This window comes from Lissotriton vulgaris, chromosome 2_2 (assembly GCF_964263255.1).
Source record: "Lissotriton vulgaris chromosome 2_2, aLisVul1.2, whole genome shotgun sequence".
NCBI classification, from domain to species: domain Eukaryota; kingdom Metazoa; phylum Chordata; class Amphibia; order Caudata; family Salamandridae; genus Lissotriton; species Lissotriton vulgaris.
In genome coordinates, this window is record NC_141688.1 from 254515043 (window position 1) to 254527843 (window position 12801).

Here is a 12801-nt window from a genome sequence, read left to right on the forward strand (position 1 = left end):
GTACTTGTTGGAAATGTCGAGCAACCGGGTATGAAGGGTCAGCATTGACTGTAGCCCTGAGATGTTGGAGTATACGGAAATATACTGCCGATTTTGTACTTTCAACGTAGACAAGCTCGCAGCTGCATTTTAAAACATATACTGCCAGCTCCGTACGGCATGTGTAGTGAGCTTTAAGCATTATGGGTTTGGTGTCGAACGGGGTGGGGCAAGATCTGGTGTTAATTCCGAACTTGCAAGCTCGACAACTAATGCAACGGAAAAACCCCGTACGGGGGGATAGCCAATTGTTTGGGGGTGTCTCAGGGCTGCTGCTGACCAACTCATTGCGCATCGCATATGCTCGTCTAAATGTCATAGTGGGGGATCGTGGCATGATATTTTTGAGGACGTTGTCAGTAAGAATAATGGGCCATTTACGTTTGATCAGTTGGGATATTTGTCGTGCCTGACGACTATACCCTGTTATGAGGCGTATGGTGTTTGGTTCTTCAGCCTCTGCTGGGGTAGTTATGGTTCTGGGTCTTTGAGGGTTAAGGAGTTCTTGGCGATCTAAGCGATTAGCTTTCGCCATGCTATTTTCTAATTTCTTAATTTCGTAACCCCATGCTAACAGTCTGTTTTCGCATTCATCTTGATGTTTGTCCCTCATTGCTGTCGTGCTGCAAGACCTATGGATTCTTAAAAATTCCCCATACGGAATAGCAGTTATAGTGTGTTTAGGGTGGTAGCTGCGGGCATGAAGGATGGTGTTACCCGTAGTTGTTTTTCTGAACAGGGGTAGTTTTAATTTCATTTTGTTCTATTCTGACTTTAACATCTAAAAAAGTTGCCTCCTCTCTGTTTATGTGAGCTGTAAACTTGAAGTTCGGTCGGTTTGTGTTTATGCCCTCAACATATATATATATATATATATATATATATATATATATATATATATATATATATATATATATATATATATATATATATATATATATATGTATTTATAATTTATAATATGTTTCTAAATCATAATTTATTAAAAATGTTATTTATAAATTTTTATACAATATACATCTGTTATTTCAGCGCCAAGATGCACCATTGCTGGGGCGAACGTGTGCTTTATAAATACACCTGTTATATTGTTATGTTATATTATTAAGTAAATATATATATATATATATATATATATATATATATATATATATATATATATATATATATATGTTTAATTTATTTTTACATTATATTTATTACTTATAATTGTAAACATTTTCTAATAATTATGACTCCATCTTATTTATTATATGTATTATTTAATGTATTTTACATTATTTTTTAAACATTAAAAAAACAATAATTTTAACAATATTTTGTTCAATATTTCCTGTACTTACCATTATGAAGATAGGAGTTTGATATTTTTGACAACGATATTTTTGTCACAATATCTTTGTAGGTCGATATTTTGTCAGTGATCCGTTGTCAGAGATAGCTGACTGTGCCTGCAGAAACAATGTGAAATTTCCCCGCTAAATAGTACACAGGTAGCACAAACTAGACATTTTTAGCAGATGCCCTCTAATGATGACCTTAGTTTTAAAAAGTCTTCCCTCTTTATGCAAAATCTCTTACTGATAGTTTGCTAGTTGACTCATGTGTGGCACAGTGGGAAAGAATCGAGTTTCGTGTTGCATAAGAACAATATTGCATGATATACAGATAGCTCGTACTCATGTTTCTAGGTCTATCTTTACCTACAGTCTCTAGTGACCTACTCTGCATTTGCTTTTTATTCATGCGTGTTTGGTGTTCTTACTATTCTCCTAATTATTTTGATAGGATGTTCTGCAGGCATGCATTATTTCTCACATAGAAGAATGCAGCTCTCACTCATTAATTATCCACGCACTAAGTCACTTACCATTGCCCTTTCATTCACTCATTCATTCATTCAACCGTAGAATCATTCTCACATGTGCCTATTTACCTTGCCACACAGTCATAAACACTACTGCATCAAACACAGGCAAAACACCTACACTTCGAAAATAGCCAGGACTATTGAATATGCCTAAGCTTGTTGTCAATGTGATTCCCACCTCTGGTTCCAACTTACCGCTATCTGGGCCCTATCCACTCTTACGCTGTGTCTCTCTGTAATCTGTGATCTGACAAGTTTCTGGCAAATGCAGCAAACGTAACTTGTCAGACTTTGTTGCATCTGTTTTATGAAGTAATTTGGAGTAGATTTACAAGAAAGGGACGCATCTATGGAGATGTGTCACTTTCCTTGCGCCACTCTAAAAAATGCTTGCGCCACCATGGATGCGCCCTATTTACAATATGGCGCACCATGGCAGAAGGATTGACAGATGCGTCAGAAATTCTGACGCATCTGTTGGGGCAAAAGTCACTCATTGATGGAGTCGTGTGACAAGCACGACGCAGCTCCAGCAATTAATTTTGTGGCCTATTCACACTACACTGCGTCACTCCTTATGCCTTAATCTCATAGATTTCACGGCGTCACTTTTATGAGGTTTTCCTGCGTGGGAATGTCCCCCTGCATAAATTATACCTGACGGATGCGTCATGTTGTAAATATGGTGCATTGTTTGCGCTGCCATTGCGTCAACATAAGTGACGCAATGGTGGCGCAAAGAGGCGCAAGGGGCTTGTAAATCTGCTGCTTTGTATTTTAAATGTATACGCCCCTTTACTGTTTTCATTGTTTGCTGGTCTACCTTAAAATATTTTAAACATATTTTATAAACAGATTCTTGTTGTTCAATATTGTTTACATATTTTGTTCTACTTCACTCTCTCAATTAACTGCTTTTCGTTTCTTTGATCCTCTTTTCATACACTAACAATTTATAAGTACCTTTTTGTAGATAACTAGTTTGTTTATGAACGTCTTTAAGTGGTTTAATTTAGTGCAGAGTGCCAACACTAGCAATTCTTTTACCAAATAATTAGAGAGAGGCATCATTTCCATCACGCAGCGTTTAAACAGCGCGATAGAGTCCTTATAGGCTGCTTTATTTACTTTTCAGATTGTCCTGGTACATACAAGCAGTTACATTATGACCAACCACTGAGTACGATCTCAGGTGAGAGTTGAGTGAGATGTTCTTTTGGATAAGAATTATTTGGGATTCTGTGTTACTTACTATGGTTTATAAAATATTGTAGCATCATCTACCTGTGGAGGAACTATGTGGCTGTCCTATTCTATTTTGAAATGGGCCTTTGTGAAACTAAGGTAATTTGAAGGCAGAACATAAATTCTATGTTACAATTTGAGAAGAGATGAATTTACCTTCTTGATTCAGGTTGATGTTATGTTTTTTTCACAGTTGTTTCATTTAGAGAATAACTTAGGACTTCAAGTAAGTTGTGGTTTCATTAAGTATGATACACAGGTGTTGGTGATTGGGTCACAACACTGATTGGTTGGAGTAGTTCAATATTATTTTACATCAATAACGGTATTTGAGTGATTTGGTCTCATAATATATTTTCTTTTACAGCTGTACCCCTGAAGAAGAGACTTTCGGTCTAAATGTATATATTTTTATGTATGGAAAACATTGAAATTGTATACAGTAACTGTGAAAAACACTATGTAAAACACTTTGACAATTTTTTGGAAATATATTGATAAAACTATATGAATAAGTTAATGAGGAAATGGATTTAATTTGTTTATTGTAAAAAACAACAAACGTTGGTGCATGTTGTAGTCCTAGTCACCCTTGTGGGGCTAGGCCTCTTAAAATTCATTGTTTCACATGCTCAGTAGGCATGAATTACTCCTCACAGTAGCCACGTTGCAAACCTGTATTTACAGAAAAGTTTACTTCCTCTGCAGAATGGTATATATGAATAATGTCAAGTGTCTTCTCAAAAAGAGTCCAAGTTAGGAGTACAACCACACAAATGAGAAAAAGATCTCCATGGCAACCTTGTAACCCTGTAGTTCTTGATTGAAAATGAAAAGTAAAACTGATGAAATCAGCATAGCGCCCAATGACCCTTGGCATCAAGAAAGAGAACAGAAGCAAAGAAAAGCGTTGGTGTGCTGCCCTATGCCAATTTCTTATAAATGAGGCCCCAATTTCTAACACTTCCCTTAGTATTTTTCTCTCTGTTGCTGTGGATTAAAGTCTACTGAGGGCAAAATTCCTACCAAGGAGTGCCGGTGGACCCAATCTGCAGCCACCTGCTTACATTTAGAACTACCCCCATTGTAAGGTGTCCAAACTTAGAATCGGGTATTTGCCCACTGGTGGAAGGTGGATTATTTAGTAGGAGTAAGTATGCACCTACCACTAGCAATAAGGCGACTAACGCAATATAAGGTCCAGTCATGGTCTGAGTACATTAGCCCCTGGCTCAACCCTTAGTAGCTGGCACCGAACAGGTAGGCTTAACTCAGGAGACAGGTATGTAAAGCAATTATAAACAACAATACATTAAATAAGTAAAACACAACAAACAATAAAATAGTGTTATCCTTAAAATGACACCAACACAGCAAAAATGTGATGCAGAGACCCGGAGATATGATTTTTTAAAGATTTAACATGTTTTAGTGCTTAAAAACATATGGCGCCAACTTGGGACACCTACTCACACTTGACTGGGACAAAGTCAAAGTTTGATGCCAACTAGGATGCAGCCCTCGTCGGACACACTAATCGGGAGGCCCCAAACAAAATTTTACCTTTGAACTTAGTAACTTTTCTTGAGGATTTTCTCTTGACGTCGTGCGGTCCCCTCGAGCAGGCTAATTTTGCTGCAGCATTGTCAGATTGCTTCTCCAAGAGGCCCCAGTCAAACCCTGGAAGTCTGGAGCTTTCAGCAGGATGAACCAGAAATCCAGGCTGGGTCAGAGTTGAAGGTAGTCATCTAGACTCTCGATGTAGGGTCGGTACACTTATGGAGTTTTTTTTAACAAGTTACTCCAAGCTTCTCCAAACTACCAAAACGTCTTCCTGTAGTTCCTAATGAAGCTTCAAAATGTCCAAAACACAAATCAAAGGGTCTAAAAGCTCTGAGAATGTCCTTGGAAGTTTGGGACTACAAACCCCACAATGCATCTGCCAAATCCTTAAAAATCTACTGGACACACTCCAGGCTGGAGACTTCTTGATCAAGATTGTGTAGAGAAGCTTTGTTAACCTGTTGCTTTCAGGAAGTACAATCCTACAATCCTTAATCGTTTTAGAAGCAAGGCAAAGTCTTCAGCGCTATAGTTCCAAGTGTGCAACAGGAGCAAACCTTCAGGGAGCAATCCAGTGTGGTGAAGAACAGGGTTCCAGCAGGGCACTTCTTCTTGTAGTTTCAGGCAGCAAGTCCCAGTTGCTATGGAGCTCTCACATATTTATACAATGATCTAGGGCAACAAATAAGGAAGCACCCCTGCCAATGAGGTGCCGGGTGCCACCTAAAGGCAAGACAGCTTCTTCCAAAGTGTGGCAAATTCCTATCCCACAAAATACTGCATTTCAAAATTCAAGATGGAGATTTCCTCTCCTTTGGAGTAAAAGCGGGGTAAACTCACCTACTGCTGTGGCTCATTTCCATTAACACTTTCCCACCAGACCTTCTGCAAATTCAAATCCTGGGCCTGCCATCTGGCGGGAGGTACAGGAAGACAGGGTAGGCCTGGCTGGCATGTCTTACTGTCCTGCTCTCGTTAAAGCTCAGTTTGATATACCCAACCCACGGCCATGCTTGTTCTTTGTATCTGCAGAGCTCCCCCAATCAGATAACCGCTGCTCAATTCAGGCCACTTATCACCTCATCTAAGCAGCTTGGCTAAGCCGGTTCAGCTGACGAATCACTAAAGGCTGCTAAAAGGCTGTATTTTGGCTCACAGAAAAGAAAGTCCTATAACTTCTTTCTGTACTAGTTATGAAAACAGTGGCATGTTGTTCAATTAATCATTGCCAATTTTTGAAGTCTTCACATTACATTTTCCCCGTTCCTATACTAATATAAAGTATTTCAATGTAAGCCGATGGAGCTAACTATCTACAGTGGAGGAAAACTAAATTTACAGTGTTTCCCTCACCTGGGCATATGGAAAATATGTTATAAAGTCCCTGCTAATAGTTACATGGCACCCACTACTTGGGGCATCTAGGGGAGGCCTTGGGGGTGACGTATCTGTAAAAATAAGGTAGATTACTACTTTGGAAGTACTTTTAATTCCAAAGTCGAATTTGCATCTAATTTACTTTTAAAGACAGCCTGTAAAGCAGGACTGCCTTAAAAAATGACAGCAGGCAACACAGTAGTGCACACTCCAGTGCAGGGAATCTACTGGGCCTCTAAACCTCCTGACCTATTACATACTAGGGACTTATAGGTAGGTTGAATCCCCCTTGCCTTATTATGTAAGGAGGTAGTGCTAGCGACAGACGTTTTCTGACAAACGCAGCGAAGGGGTTAATCAGAGTACTGGCCATACGCCTAGTTAGCAGAGGCGAGGGCGCAGTCAGAGTCAGTTACCACCATTATCAGTCAAGAAATGGGCAAAACGGTTGACACTCTCACAGCCGCACAAATATCACAAGCCTGGTGAAAATTGTGGGGAAAGGGGGTATATGCAAAGCAGTGCTAGCACACTAGTAATGATGCTAGTTTAATCCAGTGCTCGCTTCCTTCCAAATTAAGCTTTGCCCAGCAAAAGTAATGAGATGATGAGATTATGTTTTAATGGGAAAAAGAAGAAAAATTGATCTGTAAAGTATAGATTTTAGTGATTTTTTTGATTGTGCATATATTTAACATTATAGCCACGCTGATGCAAGGTTGCATTAAGATGATTTTTATGGAAGAAGGGCCACCTCTTACCTCTACTTTCAACATGATTGTTTTTGATCAGGTTTGAGTAATTCCCAGATCATCATCCTATGTTCACGTTGAATAGCTTGTGCAATATCTCCAGGTTTGATATATTTACCCTTTTTCCTAGGATCTCTCCTGTTTCTCCTTTTCTATCTCATGTTTCCAGCTCAGAGTTTCAGAGGAGGTCCTGTTATATCTGCAAATATCTCAATGTTTTAGAGTCACTGTACAAACTGAGTTTGTATCCATCTCTGCACGCTGGTGAAGATGTAAAACCTTTAATAAATGTTGATGACCCTCCCTTGGTAGTTGTGCTCACTCTTCTTGCTATTGAGATGGCTAATTTGATCTATAAGTATCCGACGCTCCTACCAAATGACTCTGTCTTATAAAAAATTATGGTTTCAGTTTAATACTGAGATTTATCCTAACTCCACTTTATTGGCCATTAATGATGAAAATTATCCCAATTTAGTATCATCTATTAAATAAGTCGTAACTTAGAAAACCTCAGTTACAAATGCCAGCTGTATTTTTAGGCTGTTCCTAGTGACTTTTCTGCAAAGTCTGACACAAAGGTCAATTCAAAGGATTTCTTCTCCAGCGAGGCTAGCTCTGGACTCTCTCTCTCTCTGTCTGTCTCTGTCTGTCTGCCTCTCTCTATCTGCCTCTCTCTCTCTGTCTGTCTCTGTCTATCTGCCTCTCTCTCTCTCTGTCAATCTGCCTCTCTCTCTATCTGCTTCTCTCTCTCTGTCTGTCTCACTCTATCTGCCTCTCTCTATCTGCCTCTCTCTTTATCTGCCTCTCTCTCTATCTGCCTTTCTCTATCTGTCTGTCTCTGTCTATCTGCCTCTCTCTCTATCTGCCTCTCTCTATGTCTATCTCTGTCTATCTGCCTCTCTCTCTCTGTCCGTCTCTATCTGCCTCTCTCTCTCTCTCTCTCTCTCTCTCTCTCTATCTGCCTCTCTCTCTATCTTTCTCTGTCTATCTGCCTCTCTCTCTCTTCTCTCTCTCTCTCTCTTCCTCTCTCTCTCTCTTCCTCTCTCTCTCTCTCTCTCTCTTGTGGTGACCATCATCAGCTTTTAGGGCCTATGGACACAATGCTCAGATGACTATCAGAAGAATGGAAATTATTATATTACATATACGTAAGTGTGTCTATTCAAATGGATACCAAAGCATAATGTGTAACCCTGGGCGTAATACTACGCTACGCTCGCATAGTTTGCAAAGTTTGCGCTACTTCGTGATTTGCACGTAGCACAGTGCAAACACACGTAGCAGTCATTTTTTGCTTGCTCGCGGTCCTCAACATTGAGTCGGAGACCGTGAGCGAGGAAAATGACATCCCGGCGAGACTTTTTCCTCATTTGCAATCAGCAACATCAAGTTGCTGATCGCGAACATGGAAAATAAACCTCCTGGTGAGTTTGTCAACGTGGGAAGGTCAGGTTTCTCATTGCGAGTGGTCGCGTATGCTCGTGACCGCTCACGATGAGAAACTACCAGTCCACGTTCAGGCAGCTGCCACTCGACTGCTTGCACTGTGCAAGATGCGGTTTGCACTGATTGCACAGAGCGGGAAAAGCATCCGGCACTGTGCAATCAGTGCGAATAGCATTTTGCACAGTACACTACGCAGTTCGCATAGCTCTCGCAGTGCGAAGTGTACTTTGCTTAGCTACGCGTAGTCCCACTACGCAAACTACACCCAGGATTAATCATGTGTGCTCATGATAATCTAATTCAGACTTCTCCAAGGAGTAGCTAGGGTACCTCTCCAGCTACATGTGAGTAGCTCCCCTATGTGCCCCCCAGTCTACTGAATTAGAATGTTTCCTTTGACTGATTTAATATATGCATACCAAAATTGAAAAGTGTGCACTCAAGATGAAAATGCTGGTATTTTCAGAACTCATAAGCTGATGTTTTGAACAAATGTTTGTATTCACAAAATATATTTAAGTCTTAGTCATTTTATTACCGCGTTGCCAGGGTCATTCTAGCTATATATTATGTATTACCTATGTAAAGGTATTCCAAACTGACAAAGCCTTTTTGTTTACATTACTGGTTGCTTGATGCACTGATGGGATTGTGGCTCGTTATCTAAATTGGCACAGCTACTAATGTAGTCTTGCCACATGTGGTCACTATTACAACACTGATACTATTTGTAGATCAAAATGATTGTAATTGATGATTTGTAGCTCTTATTATAGAAAAGATTGGAGACTACTGACCTAAGTTATATGGAGATAAAGGCACATGTATCCTCTTGGCCAACTGGGAAATGGCCCCATCCTTGGCGGAGATGCGAGTCAAGATGAGGATGTGATGTAACGGCTAGAGCGGTCGACCTTGACACTGAGGAACCGGGTTTGAGCCTGGACAGGGATGTTCAATATCCTGTGATTCTCAGCTAATCACCATATCTCCAGATGTATGTCGTTACAACACATGCTTTTTCCACGCATGCCTTTACAACGCTAGTTTTACAACGCAATTCGTTACAACGACTTGCGTTGGGGGGCGCTGGATAGTGAATAGTTTAATTTACTATTACAACTACAGTCCTCGTGGATAGTAGGGAAAGTTTTGGATAGTAAATTAAACTATTCCCTTTCCTACAGCGCCCTCCAGCGCAAGTCGTTGTAACGACTTGCGCTGTAAATCCTGCGTTGTAAAGGTACTGCTTTGAAAAAGTTTTGTTGTAAAGGATGTTTCCCCTTCATCTCCCCTTGCCCAAAATGAATGTGCCCATCTGTAATCCAACTGGTGCTCATGTAAAGCGCTCTGATACTTTCAGGTTGAGGTTGCGCTATGTAAAACTAAAAAAAGACAAAGAAACCTGCTATACTATAGAGGCTCGGCATGATAAGGGCGGGCTTAACCTGTGCTGTGGAGTGACTTCTAACAGACAGAAGTCCCATTATGGATGCAAATGCTCTTACAATGTCATTGGGTGCCTCAAGGCTCCATCTCTTGGTGGCACAAGATAACTAAAACTCCTAAAAAACATTATTTTGTGCGGTGTACTCAGAGAGGCACCACAACATTTTACCTGAGTCACTGCTTTACTAGGTCTGATGGGTTAGTGGAGTAATGCATCCACTGTAGTGGCCTGTGGTCAACTTCATGGTCACAGGTTTGAATCCTGCAAGACCATCCAGCCTTTCATACTTCTGAGGTCGATAAAATGAGTACCATTGAGTTGGGAAACAATATCTGTTATTCAGCGCCAAATGTATCCTTGGGTGAACTTGCGCTTTACAAATACACATTGGGGCAGATTTACAAGCCCCATGCCCCACTTTTGCGTCACTTTTCCTAAGTAAAAAATGACGCAAAAGTGGTGCAAGGGCCTTGTAAATAACCCCCTTGGTATGTTATGTTCCTTGCACCGTTCCTTGCCGCTGGCTTCGAGTCCAGAGTCTGTAAGCCAGTAGCCAGTCTCTCCAATTCCTCTTACCAATCGCTGTTACATCCTCTTGGTGGATTTTGATGTCCAATCATTTCCTGTATATAATAATTGTCTTGCTTTCCCAGGCCAGGGTGAATGCAGTCACCCACGGCGGCCGCAGGGTGTGAGACATGTAGCGCCGACCTGTTGCCGCATTCATCTTTTCCTACTCGGCGCTGTACAGAGCGAGCATCAAGAAAGCGAGCGAACACACACGAGCACCGCTGCGATTTCCTCTTCTGACCAGCTGTGTTGACAGCTCTGCCCCCGCGACATTCAATAAAAATAGCCAGCAGAAAGCTAATAAAATTGGAATTAGCCTCTGGGACGGCAGCACTATAGCGTTAATAAAACAGAGGAAAATGACATGGATTATGCAGGGTTAGTTTACCTCCGGATCAAAAGTAATGAAATAAGTACAGTGGAGCCGAATAATCCCAGCACGGGTGTTTTATTGCTGTGGGAAAGGGTTGTGTTGTTGTTATTAAAAGAAATGGCTCCCGCGGGGGCCTTCCTATTTAACAGTCCTGATCAACCTCAAGAAAAATAGAGGCGCTACAGTGCGGTGATTCAGCGCTTATCATTTCACAAAGGACTGGCTCGGGTTCCCAAGAGCTCACTTACTTTTATTTTTATTCACCTACCATTGAGAAGTGAACACCTAAAGGGCGTGTCCAAGATCATGCAATGTCACCCCCAGAACAGAGGAGTCTTCGATTATTTATTGGAAACACATTTCAGGGCGTCGTGGATCCCCTTGACTACAGTAAATGAATCTCACATTGTAGCAAATGAATCCCACATTCTGCTTTCTACTTTTATAAGTGTTTCATATTTTTCTCATCCTCCTTTTTCCTCTTTTGTGCATATTACTCTCTTGCTAGGGTCGGAGATTATAATTAAAGTAGCTCCTGGTTCTCAAGAAGGAGTTCTGGCGCCAACTATTGCGACCTCTAGCAAAGATTACGCACTGTCTGGAGGGAGTGTCCCTCCACAGCACAGGTAAAGCAAAGGTGGCTCATGAGTGTACAGGCCTGGCAGTTGTGCTCATCATAGCAAGTGCAGGTCAGTAAGGTGGGTCCCATCACATACAGGCCAGTAAGGTGAGCTAAGCTGAGCAGGGATCTGATGGAGATGTGGCTCTAGATCACATACGAGAGAGAATAGACCTCATGTATCTTTTCAGTGCACAGGTCCAATAGATGTACCTCGCTACAGTATAGACCAGATCGAATTTCAGCTGTAGAGCACACATTGTGGGTGGTATTCCCCCGAGGTACAGAAGAGGCATGCTTTCCATCCATAGCAGTGGTCTAGCAGAGGTAGAAGCTAGGTCCTACCTTTACTGGTCTTTAGTCTTATACATGAATCCCACCTGAGCACATCTCAGATATGTGTGTCCCTTAGGGAACTGGGCTAGCATGTGTGTCCTTCAAGAGAATAATTATACCAAATACATACCTCACCAGAGCCATGGTCTGCCAGCAGCGGCCCTCTTTAGGAGAGGTCTGGCACGTGTGCACTTCTCTAATAAAGGCCTGGCATGTTTGCCCCTCTTTAGTAGAAGCCTGGCAAGTGTACCCCTGTTTAGTACAGGCCTGGCAGGAGTGCCCATCTTTAGTAGAGGTCTGGCAGGTGCACCCCTATTTAGTACAGGCCTGGCAGGTGTGCCCCCCTTTAGTACAGGTTTGGCATGTGCACCTCTATAGTACAGGTCTGGTAGGTGTGCCCCTCTTTAGTACAGGTTTGGCATGTGCGCCTCTATAGTCCAGGTCTGGCAGGTATGCCCCTCTTCAGTACAGGTCTGCCAGGTGTGCTTCTCTACAGTACAGGTCTGGCAGGTGTGCCCCTCTTCAGTACAGGCTTGGCATGTTTTCCCCTCTTTAGTACAGGTCTGGTAGGTGTGTCCCTCTTTAGCACAGGTCTGGCAGGTGTGCTTCTCTTTAGTAGAGGCATGGCAGGTGTGACCTTATTTAGTAGATGTCAGGCAGATGTGCCTCTCTTTATTACAGGACTGACAATCGTGCCCCTCTTTAGTACAGGTCTGGCAATTGTGCCTCTCTTTAGTACAGGCCTAACAGGTGCGCCCCTCTTTAGCACAGGTCTGGCATGGTAGCCCGGTCTTTAGTACAGGTATAGCACGAGCGCCCCTCTTTAGAAAAGGTCTGGCAGGTGCACCCTTATTTAGTACAGGTCAGGCAGGCATGCTCCTCTCTAGTAAAGGTCTGGCAGGTGAGCTCCTCTTTAGTACAGGTCTGGCAGGTGTGCCCCTCTTTAGTGCAGGCTTTGCAGGGGTGCCCCTCCTTAGTACAGGTCCGTCAGGTGTGCCCTTCTTCAGTACAGGTCTGGCAGGTGAGCCCTTCTTTAATACAGGTCCGGCAGGTGTGCCCCGCTTCAGTACAGGTCTGGTAGGCGTGCCCCTCTTTAGTAGAGGTCCGGCAGGTGTGCCTCTATTTAGTAGCCATCAGGCAGGTCTGCCTCTCAAAAGT